The following is a 7010-nucleotide window of genomic DNA, read 5'->3' as shown; positions in this document are numbered from 1 at the left end:
TCATAAATCAAAATCCCAAGGGAGTGACCTGGGCCGCCATATTAAGACAATGAGCATCATATGGGGGAAGGGAATCTCCTGACTCATAGCACACTTTAATGTGATTTTTCCAAGCATCAAATACGTCCATTTTGCAATGGGAAGAAGGAAAACCAAGGTTGCCCAATGACTGCTAACCTTCAGAGAGGCTGGAAAGTTTGGTTGTCTTTCCAAGAACAGTTCCACCTTGCCTTGTGATGCATTGTCTAAATTCCTAAACGGTTGCCCAAAATGATTTATAATTCGAGATAGAAGAGCCAATCAATTTCCTAGTGGTTAAGATTAGGGAAAACAAACAGCCCCACAAAATATCCAGGCAGACAGAAGAACCAGGGAGCAGTGAAGACTTGGGGGAAATTATGTAGTCCCATGCAATTTAGATCAACTAAATTGCTACTGGAGCATCAGTTTCCTGTTTTTGAAGCCCACAAAATAGTTGAAACTGCTGCCTTTTAAGAACGTACAGGAAGAAAATGCATTCTTAATGCTATCATGAACCCAACGTGCTGCACGGTATCGAGCAACGTCAGCATCTAACATTCTCAGCGATGTGTTGTCTGATTGTTGATCAGGCACAGAAATATTTTACTTCCAGACAGGCCTCCCCAGTGGACCTTTGTAATGTTAGGTTATCTTTCCCCCACGTTAGTCATTGTCTGCTCAAGGACTACAGGCTCATTTTTATATCAGCCAATGATAAACATACCTAGAATATGTAATCCTCACACATTCCAAAACTAAAGGAAGAAGACCTCAAGATTTTCTATTCTTTGAGAGTATTAATGTTCCCCAAGACCTCTACTAAGCCTCAGAAAACTAACTAGGATTAAAGGAGAGAGAAAGCCCAGCAGGGTTCAATGTTTTCTAAGCTCCACTTGTTACTTCAAGCAGAGAAAGCACTGGTCTAGGAGCCAAGAGGCCACTATGGATCAAAGTAGAAAATGTATGGGAAGACGTTTCTAAAAGTAAAGAGTCTGAACTTGGAAGGGATTGTTGTTGTAACTATAAGTGCCCAGAGACCAGCTTTATAATAGTACATACTGCAGAAAATATATAGCCATGGATCAGAAGAAGTATTATGTAGCTCAGCAAAACTAATCCACTTGGATGCTCCAAGTCAGTTTTAATGTTATTAAAAAAGAACAGTGAGGTATAAAGTTTGTGTGATGTGCCCATAGCCATGTCACCAGTGTTCTTGGCTAGAAGTATTCAACAAAGATTTATAAAGAATCTGCCTATTTACTGTGTGCCAAGCAGTATGCTGGACACTGCATATACAGTGGTGAAGACGTAGAACTAAATAGATGTAAACAGTGATTCTCTTCATTGCTACTATAATCACACTGGAATCATCTGCTTATACTGATTTGAGGAGGAAAAGGAAATACAGGAATGATGTATAAGATGTTTTGGCTACCACTTAAAGCATCAGGGTAGACTCTCTCTTTCCCTCAGAAATTTGTTTGGAAAAAACTTTAGCTGGTTATTTTATATATGAGTTGATTTAGAACTCACAAGGACATAAGAAAATATGCTCTTGCCAAACTCCTCGAAAATAGCAGAAAGGCAGAACCAGCATGGTGTAAAGAACTACAAGGCTTTGAATTTCTATCAAAGTGGGATCAAATCCCATCCAGTCACTTATATTCTCTGGGCTTCCGTTTTCCCATCTATGAAGTGGGCATAATACTACCTAACTCACAAGAGTATTGTGAGGATGAAATGCGATGACATACATGTGTGTTTATAAAGAGTGGTTCTGGTGCATACAATGGAAAGTGCAAATTTCCCCATTCCAAAAGTTACAAATTCATAACCTCTCACTTTAGGATCTTTTACACCATTGTCTCATTTGATCCACACACAACTCATTTTCAGGTAAGGAAAGTGGAACTAAGAGAGGTCAACTGACTTGTCCAAGGGTCACATAGCTAGGAAGAGAAGTACCCAAAATTAGAACACAGAACCATTTGCACCAAACCACTCAACCCCTCGTTATGGTAGCTGTATTCACATAGATGCCCTGTGTAAAGATGAGAGGTGAGGAAGAGGAAAAACAAAAAAGACTAAAAAGTTTAATTCTTGAGGTTCTTCCTCACTTTGTGATTTTACAGTAAACTTCTAGAGTGACATATAAAGGCTGTCCAAAGGCTGTAACTCAAATGTCTTACACTTCCCCTTCACCAATGTCTGCTCACTCTGACCCATCTGCTCCACAAAGTGAGTGTGTAGTAGAATCTTGGAACATAGGCATCTCTAAAGACGATGGTTCCACTGTCTTGCCTCAGGCACATGAAGTGGCACTACCCCCATCTCACAGACAAAGTGAAAATCCAGCAATGTGGAGTGTCTTGCCCAGATTCAGACAGCCAGTGGAAAAGGTAAGGGATGACTAGAGCCCAGGTCTCCTGCAGTCTAACAAGACATTTTTTTCTATCACCTGGGCTGCTCCTCCTTTTGGAATGTTATCACAGCTTTTCTGATGTCCACACCTCTCTGCTTCTCAGAGTGTTGAGAATGATGAACTGGCCTTCTTTAAAGGGGAATTGTGAGGGGAGAAAGAGTTGTGGTGATGGAGATACCTAGGCATAGCCTTACAAGACATGAACACAAGCTTCAGGCTCTTTAGCTCTGCCTGGGGCTCTTTTATCCCCTAATCTTTAAGTCATCAGCCAGCTGACCAGTACCTCAAGGAGACTTCAGTATTTTATGCCTTAAGGGTGGCTCAACCAAGCACCCACAGAGAGTAGCATCATAAACTCTGAGCTGCAGGGACTTAGATTTACCTCCCACCCACAGCATAAGTCATCTCTACAGCACCACTGACAGTGATCTTTGACTTGGCAGTGACCCTATCTGATCAATCTCATTTATGGGGCCTGAACAATTCTAGTGACGGGGGAATTATTCTCCCACGACGAAGCTCATTCTGTTTTGGAGCCTACCTATAGCTTTCAGCTTTCTCTATAAGGGCAGTGCCATCACACTGAATCACTGCAAATACCTCCCAGAGTTTTACAAGTTACCTAGAGATCCAGCAAGAGTTGCTGCTTGTTCTATCTTCTCAATTTCCATTTAAATAGCCTCCCTACTTTTCTACATGCCATCACCTACCTGGAGTCCCTGAGTGGTGCAAACGGTTAAGCACTCCACTACTAGCTGAAAGGTTGGTGGGTCAATCCCAACCAAAGGCACCTCAGAAGACAGGCCTGGTAATCTGCTTCACAAAGGTCACTGCCTTGAAAACCCTATGGAGCAGTTCTGTTCTGCACACATGGAATCACCATGAGTCGGAATGGCCTCAATGGCAACTAACAACAACAAGCATTATCGACCTTGTCTCTTCTGATTGTGAGCAATCACCTGAAGAGGTATGACAGGAATTATCTGACCCATTTTATAGGTGAGAAAATTGAGACCCAAAGATGTTAAGTGACTTGCATCACTGCAAGATGGGAGTGAGCCTACTAACTCTATGCACATTGTACTCCCTAGCATACCACCCTTGGCTTTGACCCTACTCTCTAAAGCAACAACAAGATAAGCCCATTTTAGATAAGAAACCAAGGCTCCGGTTATCAAATACTTTTCCAATCTGGACCATGGTTCATTTTTCTCTGCTCAACTATGGCCACACTTACTTTTGGTAGGACCAAGAGGTCCCTCTCCCTAGTCCAGAAGGCTGGGCAAAGTGCAGGTAGAACGTGGTATCTAAGTGGGGCTTTTGGGGTCCAGAGGGATAGACATCTTCAGCACCTGGAGTTTGCGAGACCCAGAATCCACAGGAGCACCAATTAATAGGCTCCTGGATCTCTTCCCTATCCTGGGTTGGATCCTCTGCTCCAGGAAGGCAATTAGAAGACTGGGGCCGGGGAATTTGGCAATGCTAGAGGTTCTCTAATCAGGCCCTGAGCTTCTAATTAGGCTTCTCTGCTTCCCATAGGACAGAAACCTTCAGAAAAGCGCCCTTGTAAGTTTGGCTTCCTCAATTCCTCCGCACTCATTCTTTGTCCTGTCTGGCTACCCTGTCATAATTCAACATATTCTTGGGGTTGGGAGATACCTCTGGATTCTGATCTCTTAGCAGTTGTCATTAACCCAAGGTGACCCTATCTAACCAATTTCATTGGTCACAAGTGAATGGGGCACAAGTGAAATAAATGAATATGTGAAATCCCAGAAGCCTATGTATTTATTTACCCAACTAATATTTAATCTGCTATATATATAGTACTTAGAGCAGGGCCTGGCACATATGAAACACATACTAGCTTTATCTATGTTTAACCCACTGACTCCTGACAGCAATTCTGTGAGGTAGGGACTATTATTATTCTGTTCTACCAGTGAGGAAACTGAGACTCAGAGAGGTGAAATAACCACCCACAGGCACACAGATAGTAAGAGGAAAAGCTGAGATTGGAAGGGGGGTGGGGTGGCTCCAGACACTTAACCATTATACTTAACGTCACTTGTTGTTAGGTGCCATCGAGTCAGTTCTGACTCATAGTGACCCTATGTACAACAGAACGAAACACTGCCCGGTCCTATGCCATCCTCACAATCATTATTATGCTTGAGCCCATTGTTGCAGCCATTGCAACAATCCATCTCGTTGAGGGGCTTCCTCTTTTTCACTGACCCTCTACTTTACCAATCATGATGTCCTTCTCCAGGGACTGTTCCCTCCTGATATCATGCCCAAAGTATGTGAGATCTAGTCTCGCCATCATTAGTTCTAAGGAGCATTCTGGTTGTACTTCTTCCAAGACAGATTTGTTCGTTCTTTTGGCAGTGCATGGTATATTCAATATTCTTCGCCAGCACCACAATTCACTTAGCTGATTACAAATATGAGTTTTTAGGATAGAAATTTGGAGTCAAAAAGTATTTTTAAAAAAAAAATGTAAATCATGATAATCACACCACCCAAATAAGCACTGTTAACTGTTGGAGGGGAAGGTACTAGAACATGGTTATTTAGCCATAAGCTTTGGTAGTATACTTCTGGGGTTCAAATCCCACCTCAGCCTTGTGAATTTAAGTAGGTATGTCACTTCTCGGCCTACCTCCTGGAGTGGCCATGAAGATTAAATGATTCATATAAAATACTCAGAATGGGGGCTGATACTCTTAATATCATTCTAGAACTTTTTCTATAGATGTTTACAAAAATTTTTAAAACATTGTGATCTCAGTTTATATACTATTTTTATACTGTTCCAATGGAATGAGTTAATAAAAAAAATTAACTAGGAGATAAAATTATTCAAGTGGGAGGGACCTGTACTCCACCGTAATACCCTAGAAAGTAGCGAGACCACTCTTTGGGCTACACATGAATGTTAGAGCCACCAGATACCATACTCCAAAAGTCTACGGGACCACAGGGAAACACAAAACTAACTCTCACACTTGCCACACAGCTGGTGAAACTGCTCTGTCCTGATGGACCACAATTTCTTGCACAATCTCAAGAGTAGTCATGGTAGCCTGAAGGCAAGAGACTCATCCCTAGATTTTCCAGATTATGGAAATCCTCAAAAGTCTTGGGTAGAGGAGAGAAACCCCTCATGTGAGTCAATTTAGATAAAATTTAATATTCTTCTAATCTTTACAGTCACCTCCCCTCTGTCAGTTTGTCATACTGTGGTGGTTTGCATGTTGCTATGATGCTGAAAGGTATGCCACCAGTATTTCAAATACCAGCAAGGTCACCCACGGTGGACAAGTTTCAGCAGAGCTTCCAGACTAAGACAGATGAGGAAGAGAGGCCTGGTGATTTACTTCCAAAAATTAGCCAATGAAAACCTTATGGATCACAACAAAACATTGTCCAACTTGCTTACTTTGGACATGTCATCAGGAGGAGTCAATAGCTGGAGGAGGATATCATGCTTGGTGAAGCAGAGGGACAGCAAGGATAAGGGAGACTCCTGGTAAGATGGATTGGCACAATAGCTGCAATAATAGACTCGAACAGGCTGGTGATCATGAAGATGACGCAGGACCAGTTTCGTTCCATTGTGCATAAGAGTGCCATGAGTCAGAGTCAATGGCAGCTATCTATCTAATCTTGACAGATGGTGAATTGAAAAATGTTTATTTAATTTAGAAAACTTACTAAATAAAGATATGTGGTATTTCTCATCCTCACATATGATGAAGAAAATTAATATCCCAAACATCACTTTCCCACTTAACATTGTATCCCAAGCATTTTCCACCCTGGTGGTCATATCAGGTCACATTTGCATTAATCACCACCGCCCCGCCATCTAAACATGTCCAAGAACCACTGCCCATCCATAGAGATGCCCTTTGAGCTACCATATCCCAGGTGGTGAGTCATCATTTTACACTCCCTCCTAGCCATGCTTTATAGTAAATGAGACAGCTCTACAGTAAATATGTTTCCACCCCAAAGTGTTAAACTTTCAACTCAATCCCACTTTTCCCTATCATCCACCAATGGGGCTGGTTGGAGCTCTGTTATAGTATCAACTATGTTGCTGCCTCTGACACACACTCACCACCTAGGACAAAGCTTCATTCTTTTATAATTGTTCTGCATAGGCTCACTCCCCATACAGGCCATCAGAGGATACTTTATGTCCTTAACCTCTGTGGAGGTATAAGTTTGAACTCTTTATCTCAGGTAAGATTCCCTCAGCTTCCTGTGTCGATCAGTGGCCCTTCACAACTCCACACATGCAGTGTCCAAGAACTAAATGCAAATGTATGTGTTGGGAGATGACTGAAGCATTTGAACCCAAGATTCCTGACATCCAAAAATATCCTTTATTGTCAGCTGCCGTGAGTCAGTTCCGCCTCACAGAGACTCCATGTACCACAGAACGAAACACAGCCCGGTCCTGCACCATCCTCACAATTGTTGTTATGCTTGAGCCATTGTTGCAGCCACTGTGTCAATCCATCTAGTTGAGGGTCTTCCTCTTTTTTGCTGACCC

Source organism: Trichechus manatus, unplaced genomic scaffold (assembly GCF_000243295.1).
Source record: "Trichechus manatus latirostris isolate Lorelei unplaced genomic scaffold, TriManLat1.0 scaffold00236, whole genome shotgun sequence".
Classification (NCBI taxonomy): Eukaryota; Metazoa; Chordata; class Mammalia; order Sirenia; family Trichechidae; genus Trichechus; species Trichechus manatus.
The sequence above is the reverse complement of the archived record's forward strand: the minus strand, read 5'-3'. Positions refer to the sequence as shown.